This window comes from Zalophus californianus, chromosome 9, assembly GCF_009762305.2.
Source record: "Zalophus californianus isolate mZalCal1 chromosome 9, mZalCal1.pri.v2, whole genome shotgun sequence".
NCBI lineage: Eukaryota > Metazoa > Chordata > Mammalia > Carnivora > Otariidae > Zalophus > Zalophus californianus.
This window is the reverse complement of record NC_045603.1, coordinates 36,504,090-36,522,420: the sequence shown is the minus strand read 5'-3', so window position 1 is coordinate 36,522,420 and position 18,331 is coordinate 36,504,090. Positions and strand designations below refer to the sequence as shown.

At 37.1% G+C, this 18,331-nt stretch overlaps 1 protein-coding gene across 5 annotated transcripts in view; it reads left to right on the top strand.

Moving 5' to 3' along the window:
• Positions 1–6,581, top strand: part of METTL25 (methyltransferase like 25) — a 132,800-nt gene extending 126,219 nt beyond the window's left edge. For 3 of the 5 annotated variants that reach the window (XR_003519734.2, XR_003519731.2, XR_003519730.2), the window contains one exon: positions 228–6,581. The gene's annotated coding sequence lies outside the window, so the exon portion shown is untranslated. The remainder of the gene's footprint in view (positions 1–227) is intronic. The other 2 variants (XR_003519733.2, XR_003519732.2) reach the window with 2 other exon arrangements.
• Positions 6,582–18,331: the final 11,750 nt, after the last annotated feature.

Sequence of the window (18,331 nt, the reverse complement as noted above, 5' to 3'; positions counted from 1 at the left end):
CTTAAAAAAAAAAAAAAGCGGGGGAAGCTGTTTCAGCTTCTGCATTGTGAGAATGATTGTCTTCCTTGACATTTCCTAGGGGAGTTGGGGATAAGCAATGCATAATTCCTCCCTTGGCCATTCTTCTGCCCCAGGGCTCCAGGCAGATTTAAGTTGGATGCTTGCTCATGTTTCCTCTGTCTGACATAGTCTCTTCCCATCCTAGTTATTGCTTTCTTATTCTCCAGGTGTCCTCATATGTGTCAATTCCTGTGGGAAGCATTTGCTGATATTCTGCCCATAGCTCCACCACCACCCAAGTGAAGGGTAAGAACATCATCTTGGTCACTCCCATGTATGCTTATTAGGGCACATAGACTGTAAATTGCATGCCTACTTCCTTATCTGCCTAGTGGAACCTAAGTTCCTCAAAGGCAAGAACCATGTGATACACCTTTGAATCTCCAGATTCTGACCTGTAGCATTGTCTAATCTCACATGTTTAATGAAGGTTTATTGAAACTTTCTTAATAAGATGAAATAATATACAATATATTATGATTATGTATAGTATAAGATGAAATAATGCAGAGCTGGTAATAGTGCAATATTCTAAACTGAAGTAGTAAAGACGCTTTTATTGCAAGACAGCCTAAGTAGTAGGTCTGTGAAATGGGAATACAGAGGGCAAATCTAAACCATTTCTGTGCCATGGACCCCTTTGGCCATCTGGAAATGTCTTTGGGCCTCTTCTCAAACATTTTCTTTTAAATACAAAGTGAAATACATAATATGACAAAGGAAACCAATCATATTGAGATCGTTACTAAAAAATTTTTTTAAAGTTATAATTTAGTAGTATGTGTGTGTTTATTAACTCATTGAATAAAAAGATCATGTAGCAGTTCTAAAACTCTAATTTTTAAGTAACAATAAATGTCAACAATATTTGAAGATTCCGGCCATAACTGTAATGTGACACAGAAATATCTGTACCTTCTATTGGCAAAAGTTGCAAGTACTGCCAGTACTGCTGAGGTTTGTTGTCCACCTTTAGAACTGAAGGAAACCCTAAATTACTATTAGCAATTAGTGAGAATAAAGAAGAATATTTTCTCCAAGCTCCAAGATCACGGATGCCCTGAATTCTATCTGTGGATCCTCTGGGCTCAGTCAACCCCCTGTCTGTGAAACACAGGGAAACAGAACACCTAAAGTAACTACCAAGAATAGCAATTCTTTCATCTTTGGAGGAATGGTATCTTCTTAAATCAATGAGGTCTCCACTTACACTCTATAGTGAACAACTGTTTCAGAGGTACTTAGGTTTCTGAAGGATAACAATATCCACTTTATATATATAAAATATAACAGTCTACAATACTTACTAGAAAACTTCAGTAATAACAGCAGGGTGGTATTTGTTTAAAGATAATTATATAGATGAATGGCACAGACTAGTGAGCTCAGAAATCAGCCCACACCTGTTCATTCAGTTGGCTTTTGACAAAGCTGCCAAAGCAATTCAGTGGGTTTAAATACTTTTTTCAACAAGTTTTGCAAACAACTGCATATCAAAATGAAAAACCAAAAAAGCTTAACTTTGACCACATATCACATACAGGGTACTTGAAATGGATCTTTGACCTGAATGTAAAAAACTGCTAGAAGACAACATAGGAAAAAATATTTGTGACCTTTGGTTAAGGAAAGATTTCTTAGGCACCAAAAACATGAACCATAAGTGAAGATTTCACAGACTGGACTTCATCAAATTTAAAATGTCTGCCCTTCAAAAGAAAATGAAATGCCCTGTTAAGAAAATGAAAAGACAGTCCACAGATTGGTAAAAGAAAAAAAAATTAGCAAAGCTCCTACCTGATAAAGAGCTTGTATGTAGAATACAAAAATAGACAAAAAAAAAAAAAAAAAACCTCAGTAAAAAGAAAAGCAAAAGATTTGAACAAATATTTCGCCAAGGAAGATATACAAATGGCAATGAACATGTGTAAAAATATTCATCATTAATCATCAAGAAAATATGAATTAAAAGCACAAGGAGGCAGGGAGATACCACTACACAACCTTTCAAATGACTAAAATTAGAAGGATTGATAATATTGCTAGAGCCCACATAAAACAAAGAGAGCTCTGAAGATTGCTCAGGCAAATGCAAATAGTACAGTTATTTTGGAGAACAGTTTGGCAGATTTTTTATAAAGTTAAACATATACTTACCATATGACCCAACAATTCCACTCATAGATATTTACCCAAGAGAAATGAAAACATATGTCCACACAGCAAATGTTAATAGTTGCTTTATTCCTGTAGCTGAAAGTCTATCACAAGCGAAATGGATAAAATTATTATGATATATTCATATGATGGAATACTTCTCAACAACAAGCAATGGACTACATGTACATGTAACAACATGGATGAATTTCAAAAGCATTATGCTAAGTGGCTAAGTGAAATAAGACAGACACAACAGATTACATTCTGTATGATTCCATTTGTATGACATTCTAGAAAAGTCAAAACCGTAGAAACAGAAAACAGATCGGTCACTGGTTGCCAGTGGGCTGTGTGTAAAGAAAGGGATCATCTACAAAGGGGCATACGGGAACTTTCTGGGGTGATGAAAATGTCCCATATGTTAATTTGGGTGGTGAATGCACGATTTGTATGTTTGTCAAATTCATTAAACAGTACACTTAAAAAGGGTGAATATTGCTACATATAAATAATTGTATCTGAATAAAACTTGACTTTTTAAAAAATTCTAGTTTTATCAGAGAGACATTATAAATGATATTTTGTTACTAGAGCTAAATTGTCCTTTCAGAGAATTCAGTCTTAGGATTTTCCCCCAAAATGAAAGGCATTTGTGCATACTCTACAGAGAGGAACAGATGCATTGGCTCAGTGTCTTATTGAGTTTATACGCTATTTGGAAATTGGATTGCTTTAACAAATTACTTGCTAGCCAGGAAAAGCATTAAGGGATTATTTGTCCACCATGATTTCAAATTTTTCCCTAATGATAAAATCATTTGAAATAAAAGGCAGCAGCCAAAGTAGTTTTACTCAGGGAGATATTATTTCATACATAGACATGTAAGAAATGGTATAAGCAAGAAAAGGAAATATACTCCAATTTTTAAATTTTTGAACTTACTTTAAGTGTTATAAATAACAGCAAACAATTTCAATCCTAAATAGCACATATTTCAGATTTCCTTATAATCGCTTCTCAACTTAAAGACTTGAAATCACATATGAATGTGGGTATTTAAACTTCACTTTTTGCAATTTGAATCTTTACTTCTCAGGCCACTTTAATACCTATTTCAATGCTGTTTGAGGATACTGTTGGATTATATTACTGTTTTTACTTGTTTATGTGCTCTAATGTTTTCCTACTGTGCTAGAGAACATTTTGCTTTAATAGCATTCTATGTATTTCAAGAATTTCTTTGTGAGTGATGTGTCTTTCAATAAAGCAAAGAGAAACTTCAAAATCTTCATAAAAGCAATGTCCTTCATTTACTTGTTAATAGAACAGTAACATTATCTGCCTTATCCAAAATAATTTTTTTTCATTCATAGTAAGTGAAGAACCAACCAGCACTTATTTTAAATGAGTTTCTGTGTAACTGCCAAATTAAATGAATTAATCTTTACCTTTGGGTCTTGTACTGTCATAATGTTAGTTGTTTTAATGAACTGATGATAATTTATTTTATTTTTTTATTCAATTTTTTGCCAGAAAGGCCAAACTAACTTCAAATATTTTTCATTTTTTCCAAAGATATGTTTGATCTCCCAGTAAGTGTTTACTGTGTTTACATGATATCTCTTCTTTTGTATATCTAGATCTGCTGCTAATACACTAGCTTCTAGCCACATGGGCTTATTTAAATTATTTAAAATGAAAAGTTGTGTTTCTCGGTCACACTGGACAAATTTCATGTGGTCAATAGCCATATGTGGTTTGTGGCTATCCTGTTGGAGAGCACAGATATGTAATATTTCCATCATTGTCTTAGTTCTTTTGGACAGGGGTGGTCTAAATCAGGGTCAGGAAACATTTTTCTTGAAGGGCCAAATAGTAAATATTTTAGAATTTATGGGCCAATGAGCAAAACTGAGGCTGCTATTTAGGTACTTAAGTAACCATTTGAAAAATAGATCCACTTAAAGACAGAAGAAAAAAGTAAGCATTCTTAACTTGATGGCTGTAGAAAGCAGGCAACAGGCTGGATTTGAGCCATAGTTTGCCCACCCGTGGTGCAGATCTTTCAGTCCTTGATTCATTAAGCACACCTTTATTGAGTACATCTATGTTTTAAGCACTGGGCAACATATTAAGCAAAGTGTAGTGAACAAGAAAACATAGTCCCAGACCTTATGGAGTTCAGAACATAACAGGAAAAGCACTTTAACAAAAATTGCACGATTCATCAATTATTATAATTTAACAAATAAAATGAAAGGATGAACAGGATGTTATGAAAGGAAGTAACAGAGGAACCTAAACTTGTGTGAAAGATTGACTTGATTCTAAAAATTATAAATTATCTGCAACTAATATTAATCTGTAATATATGGCAAGTACTGTTTCTTACAGTCTTTGTAGTTGACCCATGTGAGAAAGATGCTATAAAAGATCTAGCTAGTATTTCTAAATGGATTTGTGTTTAAATATATGATATTCCTATATGCCATCTGTTTTATATATGGGAATTAATAGTACGTCTAAAAATTATATTTGCTAAAATAACGTTTATTGATGTTTGGTGTTTTATTTTCCTCTATTAGAGCCTTTTATAAGAATAAAAGTGTATAAATTAAATGCTTCCTTGTGACCAGAAAAACTTGTGACTAATTAACTCCTAAAGTGGCCCCAATTTCCTATTGTTTGTAATCAAAATTCAAATTGAGCCCTTCATTAAACAAAACAATGCGATGTTACTTTAACAGTTTTTTTTAACATACCAATTTTTCCATTTATGAGAACTCAGTATACAAATCAGCAAAGCAAATTAAAATAAAAATAGATGCTATACTGTCTTCCCATATATTGGCAGTGTTCCTCAAGATTTTATTTGGTTTTCTGAGCTTTTATTGCACTTTGCAGTTCATATAAATGTGGCCTTTTTTATTGCGGTGTCAAGAACTTTATATAAATCTAACTCTTTAACCACCGAGCATGTGAGAGAGATCTGAATGAGCAGAAGCCATTCTAAATTGAGCACACGCCTCGACTGACAAATAGGCCAAGCTGAAGTGGTTTAGAGATTACATCATGTGCCACATACCTGCTTTGTTGCAATAAATAAACCCCAGACTGAAATATGGCTGGTTATACATTGAGATGAGGATGAAATAAAGGGAATGAAATACTTTCTGAGGTCATGACATTGCATTTTAATTCTTCAATTTCGCTATAATTAACAAGCCCAGGAACAAATCTTTCTGCTGATTCAGGTTTAAGTTCTTTTCTGGTGGCAAGTGAAGTGCACCAAGAAGCTAGAATTTGACATTCCCTCCATGGCTTCTTAGAACAATGCATGTTGGAATAAAGCCAAGAATAGTGGAGTTTAAAAACCAATTAAAAAACAAAAAACAGTGACTGAACCCATCAAGAAATGATTCCACTTTTGAATCACTAGCTGAGCTCGGGTCTTCTATTACCTTTGCACAGTTTTCAGCACCGAGCTGCTGCTGTTACTCTTTAATGCAACTCTGGGTATAAATTAAAGATGCTGGCTCCCTCGAGGCAGATCCTGAATTCATCTTTACTGAGAGAGAGAAAAAATGTTACACCTACTTAATCCAGAAGTTTGAAGGCCCCACACAGGAATCAGGTCTTAGTGTCATCTGAGGTGGAGTCATCCTGACAGCCGGCATACATTTTCCTCATGGAGCATGGGACGACTTCAGAGCATCCAGTGGTCGATCTATGGATGAGCTCACCCTGGGCTGCTTCCGTCTGAGATTCCTTTGGTCTCCAGGAAGGAGCCTCGCCCTCTTCACTCACACAGTACCATCACTGCTGAACCTGAGGTTGCTCCTTTGGCGGTTTCCATTCGCTGGAACCTTTGACGCAGGAATTGGTGCTTGTACTGAGGTGGAAAGGGGACACAGTTGGCTGCCGCGATCACAGCAGGTGGGGAGGTAGGAGTAATTGGTGCCTTGAATCTACTCCACCCTTTGTTTCTGTACAGAACCTGTGTCAGTTGGATCCGTGTGTCCTAATCCTGATTCTTGAGATCTCAACCATGTCAAAATGTCATCTGGCACAAGTTCAGACTCTACTTGCGTTTCAGATGTCCCGCCATTATCATCTATCACTGAGACCCTTCACGTTTCCTTTTGATTCCTGTAGCCCAGAAGAAGGCTAAAAGATCTGCTGGGATCTCTTTTTCCCCAGTGGAAGCTCTCTGCCTCAGTCAAGATTAATTCTTAAACCCTAAGCAAAATGATGGCCAACAATTGCCCGCCTATTTCAGAACGTGGTTCTCCTTTCTCTGGAATTTTTGTTTATGCTATTTCCTTACTCTCTGATATCATTAAAAATATGTGTTTTGTAGTTCTTACCTTTTTTGGTTTTGCTGTGAATGTGTTGGCTTGCCATGACCTACTATATCCTGCCTGAAAGCAGACCTATTAAATTCAGCATGCTGACGTGTTTCATCAACCTCATTAATGTCTCTGTTCCATACAGCAAAAGAGAAACCTATCACAATGTAGTCTTTCTGGTGAGGGGACAGAAGTGAGTATAAAGTTGTGCTTTATAGAATTTGAAAACAGAGCATAATCATTTCCATGAGTATATATTTGAAGATACCACAAAAAGACACAAAACTGTTTTAAAAAATCAAAAGCGCACAGAAAAAAGCAAAATTTGAAAGTTGTCCAGTTATGATGACCTATCTTTTGTGACACGGTGACAAATTTCTAAAGTTTAAATATATTTTTTATTTACTAATATATTTTATTAATATTTCTTTTATGAATAAAATGTTTAGGAACTCACTTTCCACCCTCATTTATGTCCTTTTAAACTTTGAGCAGCAGGGCTCAAAGGAAAAGATTGACGTGTGTTAACTGTTTTCACACATCTCCCACCTAACCACTTCATATATACACACCACCCACACATACATACACAAATGGCACTTAGCTGCATGTGAATTTTGTCAGCCTACTCTATTCTGTTGGACGCTTTAAGGGCACAGGTCAATACATCGATTGTCCTTTGATTTTTTAAATGACATTCTTTATTTTGGAATAATTTTAGATTTACAAAAAAGTTCCAAAAATAGAATTCCCATATACCTATCACCCAGTTTCCTCTAGTGTTAACATCTTACAGTCCTATGGTGCATTTGTCAAAACCAAGAATTGGTACATTACTATTAACTCCAGGCTTTATTCATATTTTAACAGTTTTCCACAAATGTCTTTTTTCTGTTGTATGAGCAAATCCAGGATACCACATTGTTTTTAGGGTTTTGTGATTTTGTTTTAATTGATGTTTCATAAAGTTCCACATTTAAGAATTCAGCGTCCCATTTGTCCTTCTATATAATTATTTAATTTTCATTTGAGAATTTTTTTGAGTGCCAAAGTGCCATGTTTTTCACACTCCAAACTCCTAGGCAGGCCTCTGAAAACAACTTGTCCTTTATTTATGACACTATATATTAAACTAACTGAAAATATTTGAAATATTCAAAATAATGCTTACTTTGTGCAGAGTCCATGAACTCCAACCAGAACACATAAAAGTCAAATTTGAGCAATAAATTTTGATTGATTTTCAAATTCCATTTAAGACATTTTCTGAATAGATTCTCATGTAAAATATTTTAAAATATTGTTTTATAAAAAACTGTTTCCTATAGGATCTGAAAGTTCTTTAAGTAGATTTTTAGTAAAATGTCTGAACAATTTAAATACTATTTCAGATTGTCAGAATGACAAATCTTTTTTAATTATTTTATTACAGTGATTTATCACTCAAGTTTCAGTACTCTGAACATTATTTTTTTTCACTTCAACTAAATAACTGGAATTTTTCTGTTCTGTTCTTTTCCTCATTGTATATATACTCTGAAGCACTTTCAAATTTAAAAAAAAGTCTTTTATTTAGGGGCCATTAGAGAATGTGCATAAGCCATTATATTCAGTGAAATAAGTATTGTGTGATTGAAGATTAAATAAGGGAATGGATTATGGTTCCATTAAAAGACATCAAGATATTCCTAGAAAAGCTATGAAAATACACTTTTCCATTAAGGAAAAACACTTATCAATGGTGCCGGTCTGGGTAGAGATTGCCTACTATAATATAAAGCAGACATTTCTCAGGACGTGCATGAGGAGGGCATTAGGCTTGCACATAGCATAACTATCTGCCAGGTAGGACTTCAACTTCTAAAAGTTAAATTTGTAACTCCTATCAACTACAGATGACTGCAAAGCTTGACACAGTTCAAGGGTACAGCCATGATTCTCATTAAAGGTCTGGATCTAGAGATCCATTTGGAAAAGTTTGGAATTAAGATGATTTAGCCTAAAGGGAAAATTGCTTAAGTATGGGTCACACACTTGTGGTTTGAAGTCTTATTTTGTTTGGCCCGGACAGTGGGTTTTATTTGTTTTTAATATTTGGGTTAATTGTTGAACTTTCAAATAGTGGGAAATTACACTATAAAAATTTGAATTGCCCTCATGTCTACATGTCAATAATAAGCTAGAGATTGGGTGGCTCAGTCGTTGAGCGTCTGCCTTCAGCTCAGGTCTTGATTCCAGGGTCCTGCGATCGAGTCCCACATCAGGCTCCCTGCTCTGCAGGAAGCCTGCTTCTTCCTCTCCCACCCCCCCGCTTGTGTTCCTGCTCTCACTATGTCTCTCTCTGTCAAATAAATAAATAAATAAAATCTTTAAAAAATAATAATAAGCTAGAGATGAAAAGCGGGCCCTTTTTCAATGGGGCATGCCCTCTCTGGCTGAATGCAATCCCCACCACACAAGATGGTTTCCTTGCCCTGCAACTACCAGTTACCATCACAGCTTATGATGAAGTTTTCCTATGATAAAAAGGATCTGTTTCCACGGTGTTATTCAAAGTAGAAAAAGGAACTGAGTTTGAGAAGGCAGTGTTCCTCTTTCAGTGAGGTTTCTAATTGGCCCCGAGGATATTAGACCCCATGACCCTGAGGTGGCAGAATATTCATCTGAGGATAGTATCCACTCCACTGACTTTCAAATTGGAGTTAAGATCAGAGTCCAAACATAGTGATTTTTACCTTTAAATTTCTTTTTTATTTATTTTATTTTATTTTATTTTATTTTATTTTATTGTGTTATGTTAATCACCATACATTACATCATTAGTTTTTGATGTAGTGTTCCATGATTCATTGTTTGCATATAACACCCAGTGCTCCATGCAGTACGTGCCCTCTTTAATACCCATCACCAGGCTAACCCATCCCCCCACCCTCCTCCCCTCTAGAACCCTCAGTTTGTTTCTCAGAGTCCGTAGTCTCATGGTTCGTCTTCCCCACCAGTTTCCCCCCCTTCATTTCTCCCTTCCTACTATCTTCTTTTTTTTTCCTTAACATATAATGTATTATTTGTTTCAGAGGTACAGGTCTGTGATTCAACAGTCTTACACAATTCACAATGCTCACCATAGCACATACCCTCCCCAGCGTCTATCACCCAGCCACCCCAGCCCTCCCACCCCCCACCACTCCAGCAACCCTCAGTTTGTTTCCTGAGATTAAGAATTCCTCGTATCAGTGAGGTCATATGATACATGTCTTTCTCTGACTGACTTATTTCGCTCAGCATAATACCTTCTAGTTCCATCCACGTCATTGCAAATGGCAATAATAATATTATAATGCATAATATTCCTATATATATATATATATATACCACATCTTCTTTATCCATTCATCTGTCGATGGACATCTTGGTTCCTTCCATAGTTTGGATATTGTGGACATTGCTGCTATAAACATCAGGGTGCATGTACCCCTTCAGATCCCTACATTTGTATCTTTGGGGTAAATACCCAGTAGTGCGATTGCTGGGTCATAGGGTAGCTCTATTTCAACTTTTTGAGGAACCTCCATACTGTTTTCCAGAGTGGCTGCACCAGCTTTCATTCCCACCAACAGTCTACGAGGGTTCGCCTCTCTCTGCATCCCCGTCAACATCTGTCATTTCCTGACTTGTTAATTTTACCAATTTTGACTGGTGTGAGGTGGTATCTCGTTGAGGTTTTGATTTGGATTTCCCTGATGCCAAGCGATGTTGAGCACTTTTTCATGTGTCTGTTGGCCTTTTGGATGTCTTCTTTGGAAAAATGTCCGTTCATGTCTTCTGCTCAATTCTTGATTGGATTATTTGTTCTTTGGGTATTGAGTTTGATAAGTTCTTTATAGATTTTGGATACTAGTCCTTTATCTGCTATGTCATTTGCAAATATCTTCTCCCATTCTGTCAGTTGTCTTTTGGTTTTGTTGACTGTTTCTTTTGCTGTGCAAAAGCTTTTTATCTTGATGAAGTCCCAATAGTTCATTTTTGCCCTTGCTTCCCTTGCCTTTGGCGATGTTTTTAGGAAGAAGTTGCTGTGGCTGAGGTGGAAGAGGTTGCTGCCTGTGTTCTCCTTTAGGATTTTGATGGACTCCTATCTCACATTTAGGTCTTTCAACCATTTTGAGTCTATTTTTGTGTGTGGTGTAAGATGGTCCAGTTTCATTCTTCTGCATGTGGCTGTCCAATTTTCCCAACACCATTTGTTGAAGAGACTGATTTTTTTCCATTCCCTGCTTTGTCGAGGATTAGTTGACCATAGAATTGAGGGTCCATTTCTGGGCTCTCTCTTCTGTTCCATTGATCTATGTCTCTGTTTCTGTGCCAGTACCATACTGTCTTGATGATGACAGCTTTGTAATAGAGCTGGAAGTCCGGAATTGTGATGCCGCCAGCTTTGCTCTTCTTTTTCAACATTCCTCTGGCTATTTGGGGTCTTTTCTAGTTCCATACAAATTTTAAGATTATTTGTTCCATTTCTTTGAAAAAAGTGGATGGTATTTTGATGGGGATTGCATTAAATGTATCGATTGCTCTAGGTAGTATTGACATCTTCACAATATTTGTTCTTCCAATCCATGAGCATGGAACGTTTTTCCATTTCTTTGTGTCTTCCTCAATTTCTTTCATGAGTGTTTTACAGTTTTCTGAGTACAGATTCTTAGCCTCTTTGGTTAGATTTATTCCTAGGTATCTTATGGTTTTGGATGCAATTGTAAATGGGATCAACTCCTTAATTTCTCTTTCTTCTGTCTTGTTGTTGGTGTATAGGAATGCCACTGATTTCTGTGCATTGATTTTATATCCTGCCACTTCACTGAATTCCTGTATGAGTTCTAGCAGTTTTGGGGTAGAGTCTTTGGGTTTTCCACATAAAGTATCATATCATCTGCAAAGAGTGAGAGTTTGACTTCTTTGCCGATTTGGATGCCTTTGATTTCTTTTTGTTGTCTGATTGCTGTGGCTAGGACTTCTAATACTATGTTGAATAGCAGTGGTGATAGTGGACATCCCTGCCATGTCCCTGACCTTAGGGGGTAAGCCTTCAGTTTTTCCCCATTGAGAATGATATTCACTGTGGGTTTTTCATAGATGGCTTTTAGGATATTGAGGTATGTACCCTCTATCCCTATACTCTGAAGAGTTTTGATCAAGAAAGGATGCTGTACTTTGTCAAATGCTTTTTCTGCATTTATTGAGACGATCATATGGTTCTTGTTCTTTCTTTTATTAATGTATTGTATCACATTGATTTGCAGGTGTTGAACCAGCCTTGCAGCCCAGGGATAAATCCCACTTGGTCGTGGTGAATAATCCTTTTAATGTACTGTTGGAACCTATTGGCTAGTATTTTGGTGAGAATTTTTGCATCCATGTTCATCAAGGATATTGGTCTGTAATTCTCCTTTTTGATGGGGTCTTTGTCTTGTTTGGGCATCAAGGTAATGGTGGTCTCATAAAACGAGTTTGGAAGTTTTCCTTCCATTTCTATTTTTTGGATCAGTTTCAGAAGAATAGGTATTAATTCTTCTTTAAATGTTTGGCAGACTTCCCTTAGGAAGCCATCTGGCCCTGGGCTCTTATTTGTTGGGAGATTTTTGATGACTGCTTCAATTTCTTTAGTGGTTATAGGTCTGTTCAGGTTTTCTATTTCTTCCTGGTTCAGTTTTGGTAGTTTATACATCTCTAGGAATGCATCCATTTCTTCCAGAGTATCTAATTTGCTGGCATATAGTTGCTCATAATATGTTCTTATAATTTTTTTGTCTTCTTTGGTTTTGGTTGTGATCTCTCCTCTTTCATTCATGATTTTATTTATTTGGGTCATTTTCTTTTCTTTTTATAAGTCTGGTCAGTGGTTTATCAATATTGTTAATTCTTTCAAAGAACCAGCTCCTAGTTTCGTTGATCCGTTCTCCTGTTCTTTTGGTTTCTATTTCATTGATTTCTGCTCTGATCTTTATTTTTTCTCTTCTCCTGCTGGGTTTAGGCTTTATTTGCTGTTCTTTCTCCAGCTCCTTTAGGTGTAGGGTTAGGTTATGTATTTGAGACCTTTCTTGTTTCTTGAGGAAGGCTCGTATTGCTATATACTTTCCTCTTAGTACTGCCTTTGCTGCATCCCAAGATATTGAACAGCTGTGTTTTCATTTTCATTAGTTTCCATGAATTTTTTTAATTCTTCTTTAATTTCCTGGTTGACCCATTCACTCTTTAGTAGGATGCTCTTTAGCTTCCATGTATTTGAGTTCTTTCTGACTTTCCTCTTGTGATTGACTTCTAATTTCAAAGCATTGTGGTCTGAAAATATGCAGGGAATTATCCCAATCTTTTGATACCAGTTGAGACCTGATTTGTGACCTAAGATGCGATCTATTCTGGAGAATGTTCCATGGGCACTAGAGAAGAATGTGTGTTCTGTTACTTTGGGATGGAATGTTCTGAAAATATGTGTGAAGTCCATTTGTTCCAGTGTGTCATTTAAAGTCTGTATTTCCTTGTTGGTCTTTTGCTTAGATGATCTGTCCATTTCAGTGAGGGGGGGTGTTAAAGTCCCCCACTATTATTGTATTGTTGTTGATGTGTTTTTTTGCTTTTGTTATTAATTGGTTTATATTATTGACTGCTCCCATGTTAGGGGCATAGATATTTACAACTGTTAGATCTTCTTGTTGGATAGGACCCTTTAAGTATGATATAGTGCTCTTCTTCATCTCTTATTATAGTCTTTGGTTTAAAATCGAATTTGTCTGATATAAGGATTGCCACCCCAGCTTTCTTTTGATGTCCATTAACATGGTAAATGGTTTTCCATCCCCTCACTTTCAATCTGGAGTTGTCTTTGGGTCTAAAGTGAGTCTCTTACAGACAGCATATCAATGGGTCTTGTTTTTTTATCCAATCTGATAGCCTGTGTCTTTTGATTGGGGCATTTATCCCATTTACATTCAGGGTAACTATTGAAAGATATGAACTTAGTGCCACTGTATTGCCTGTAAGGTGACTGTTACTGTATATTGTCTGTGTTCCTTCCTGGTCTATGTTACTTTTAGGCTCTTTCTTTGCTTAGAGGACCCCTTTCAATATTTCTGGTAGGGCTGGTTTCGTGTTTGCAAATTTCTTTAGTTTTTGTTTGTCCTGAAAGCTTTTTATCTCTCCTTCTTTTTTCAATGACAGCCTAGCTGGGTATAGTATTCTTGGCTGCATATTTTTCTCATTCAGTGCTCTGAATATATCATGCCAGTCCTTTCTGGCCTGCCAGGTCTCTGTGGATAGGTCTGTTGCCAATCTAATGTTTCTACCATTGTAGGTTACAGACCTCTTGTCCCAAGCTGCTTTCAGGATTTTCTCTTTGTCTCTGAGACTTGTAAGTTTTACTATTAGATGTCAGGGTGTTGACCTATTTTTATTGATTTTGAGGAGGGTTCTCTGTGCCTCCTGGATTTTGATGCCTATTTCCTTCCCCAAATTAGGGAAGTTCTCTGCTATAATTTGCTCCAGTATACCTTCTGCCACCTCTCTCTATCTTCTTCTTCTGGGATCCTAATTATTCTAATATTGTTTTGTCTTATGGTATCACTTAACTCTCGAATTCTGCCCTCATGATCCAGTAGTTTTTTATCTCTCTTTTTCTCAGCTTCTTTATTTTCCATCATTTGGTCTTCTATATGACTAATTCTCTCTTCTGCCTTATTTATCCTAGCAGTTAGAGCTTCCATTTTTGATTGCACCTCATTAATAGCCTTTTTGATTTCTACTTGGTTAGATTTTAGTTCTTTTATTTCTCCAGAGAGGGTTTCTCTAATATCTTCCATGCTTTTTTCAAGCCCATCTAGTATCTTTAAAATCGTCATTCTGAACTCTAGTTCCGACATCTTACTAACGTCCATATTGATTAGGTCCCTGGCAGTCAGTACTGCCTCTTGTTCTTTTTTTTTGAGGTGATTTTTTCCATCTTGTCATTTTGTCCAGAGGATAATAGATGAATGAGAGAACAAAATGCTAACAGGGTAACAACAACCCCAGAAAAATATGCACTAAAGAACTCAGAAGAGACCTGAAACCAGGGGAAAAGAAAGGGAAAGAAAGAAAAAAGAAAAAAAGAAAAAGAAAAAGATAAAAAAAAAAAGAATATGATCAGTTATGATCAGGCTGGTGCATAGATCAGTGCCACACACTAGATTTTGGGCATATTTTGGTCTGTTAGAAGAAAGTGCCTCCCAAAATTTTAAAGAAAGAAAAACTTATGTATGTACAAAAATAAGGGTAAATATGATGAAGGGATTGAATATGACTGTAAAGATGAAAATTATAAAAGATTTTATAAAAGGAATTGATAAGTTGGTTGAAAAAAGAAGAGGAATTTTAAAAAAAGGAGGGAGAGAATGTGATCAGGCAGGAGACTAGAACAAAGCCATACACTAGAGATTTAGCGTATATTTTGGTCTAATAGAAGAAACTGTATCCCAAAATTTTAAAGAGAGAACAAACTATATATATACCAAAAATAAGGTTAACTACAATGAAGGAATAGAATATGACTCTAAAAATGAAAAAAAAAAAGATTTTAAAAAAAGGGATTGATATGGTGTTGGTTGAAAAAGGGAAAAAGAAAAATTAAAAAAAATAGAAAAAGAAAAAAAGAAAATTAAAAAATTTGAAACTTTGAAAGACTAAAGAATTATGGGAAAAAAGCCATGAATTCTATGTGCAGTATTGCCCTAGCGCTGGAGTTCTGCGGTTCTCATTGATCAGTAAACTTGGTCTTGGCTGGCTGTTTGTGCTGATCTTCTGGGGGAGGGCCCTGTTGCCGTGGTTCCCAAATGTCTTTGCCAGAGGCGGAATTGCCCTGTCTTGTCTGGGCTAAGTAATCTGCTCGGGTTTGCTTGGGAGCTTTTGTTCCCTGAAAGCTCTCCATACATTTTGGAGGACAAGAGTGAAAATGGTGGCCTCCAATCTCCGTCCTGGAGGAGCTGAGAACTCGGGGCCCCACTCCTCAGTGCACCCCCAGAGAAAAGCAGTCAATCACTCCTGGCTCCCCGGTTTCCGGCCGCACTCCATGCTCACCCGGCCTGTGAACCGAGCGTTTCTATCTCTGGCACACTTGGAGTCTCCAAACCCAGCCGATTCCTGCAGTGTGCTCCTGCGCCACTCCTCCTAGGGGAGGAAGGGGAGTGTCCCCGAATCTGCCGCTTGTTGGGCCCTGCTGGAGGAGCAGTGGCCCGACTGTGCCGCGGATCATGGTTTATGGCAACCCCGAGCTGAGAGCCCGCGCCTCGCCTCCGTCTCTGCAGCCAGCTTCCCTGCTCCGATACCTGGGAGCTCTGCTGCACTCAGGCACCCCTGATCTTCCTGTGACCCCGAGGGTCCTGAGACCACACTGTCCCACGAGGGTTCCACCCCTGCTTAGCCACTAGAGTGACGTCCCTCAGTGGAGCCGACTTCTAAAAGTTCCGATTTTGTGCTCTGCGGCTCTGTCACTCGCCAGAAGCGGCCGATGGAGGCCCCCTCCCCTGCCGAATATCTCCTCGGATTCACTTCTTCGCACGTCCTACCTTCCAGAAAGTGGTTGCTTTTTTGTTTAGAGAGTTGCTGCTATTCTTTTCTTCTATCTCCTGTTGAGTTCGTAGGTGTTCAGAATGGTTTGATCCCTATCCAGCTGAATTCCCAGGACCAGATGAAATTTAGGTCTCCTACTCCCCTGCCATCTTGCTCCTCCTCCCCTTTAAATTTCTTTTACCTTATCTTTTGCCATAATAGCTTAGTGATTTTTAAGCCCAGATTCCACAGCTAGACTGCATCGGTTCAAATCCCCACTCTGTTACTTATAATTATGTGTTCTCAGTCAAGTTACTTAACTCCTCTATGCCTCAGTTTCCTCAACTGTAAAAGGTAGATAAAGTTAGGTCCTGCCCATAGAGTTGTGACAACTCCATGAGTCGATGTATGGGAAACACTGAAAACAGGGCCTGATACATACAATGCACCACAGGAATGTTAGCTATTGTAGTTGTTTCTCATTTTCTGATTGTGCTAATGTATAATTTACTTTATGTTGGTCACATAGTCTCCTAATTTCTAAGTGATTGAGAAAAAGAAACTCATCATGGTGTCTGGCCTTCACACACGCTTTGTGCCTCCATGGGTTTGCACCAGCTCCAGGGTATTTGCATATTAAAGGAGGTAGATAACTACAGTGAATAGAATACATTCAGAAATGGCAGGGACCTTAGAGATCATCTAGTCCAGGAGCTGGCACAACTTTTTCTCTCAGGGAACAGATTGTAAATATTTTGGCTATTGCCATATGGTTTCCATGGCAACTTATGCGACCCCACTGTTGCAGCACCAAAGCAGCCATAGATGATATGGAATGAATGGGTGTGGCTATATTCCAATAACACTATTTTCATAGACACTGAAATTTGAATTGTGTATAATTTTTACATATGAAATATACTTCTTTTGATTTTTTTTTAACCATTTTTTAAAAATGTAAAAAACTTTCTTAGCTCACAGGCCATAAAAAACAGGTGGGTGACTGAACTTGGCTGACCCCTGGTCTAGTCCAAAGCTTGCAAACCCCGGTGATTTCACCTGGGAATTCCACCTGGGGATTTTTCATTGAAAAGTAAAGCTACCTGAGCCAGACTCCAAACCCACTAAGTAAAAATCTCTGGGTGATGGGCAATGAAATCTTTGCTGTGAACATGCTTGAGGAACCACACTTTGACAAACTACCGAAGGCCTTCATATGGGTATGGAGACTTAATGCCCTTCTTCGGAGTTCTAGAAATAATTTATAAAGGTTGAGTATTACAAGTACCACATTGCAAAAGTGAATGGGATCACTTGTGCCATAAATTACTTAAATTTATTCTTTATATTCTTTTATCTTTATTATCAATGTCTTCTGTCAACAAAGGTCATCATTTTCTTTTACTATTTGTAAGGATGTGGTAGCACCTTGAAATTACCCTAGAATAACTGCAAATTAGAGAAATCTCATTTCGTGTTTTGTCAACATAAGAACATGTACATATTTTCTGACACATTATTTGTGGTGACAAAAAAAATAAAATCTGAAAACAAATGGCCTGGTGAATAAGTTCCGGTGCACACTTACTTGAAATATTATACCTGTACTGCCCTGGAGGAGAGAGGTTCATCACATTACCAATATGATTCAATTTTCATTAAAAAAGGAAATACACTGATGACATTGGTTACCTCAGGCAGATAAGACTGGAGGGGGAAGTGGAGCATGAAAGACTAACTTCTTCTTGAAACATATCTTTATTGTTTGACTTTTTATAGGAATAATTTTAAAATAGAAAAATTTTAAGGTGTAAATTGGAAACAAAGTTTCTAATAACCTTCATAGTCTATTTGGGACAAGAATCCGAATTTCCCTGATAAGAAAAAGCGGTCTGCTTCTGAGACTCACCAACTCTGGCGAAGTGGAGAAAATGTAATTTATAATGTGAATCTGCCTGCAAAATCACACAGTTATCATCTTTTTTCCTCAATTCAAGTCAGTGGTTCAAGAGAATCTTTGCAATGGAATTCCATTATATAAATCTCATTTAAAGTCAGGTAGAACTCTGACGTTGAATAAGCCGTACTAAACAAGTCAGAAAGAGGCAATCCATTCTGGTTTTCTGGTCTTTATTTTCAATACACAGAGTATAATTTTAATAGGCAGCCTAATGGTTTGCTTCATTACCGA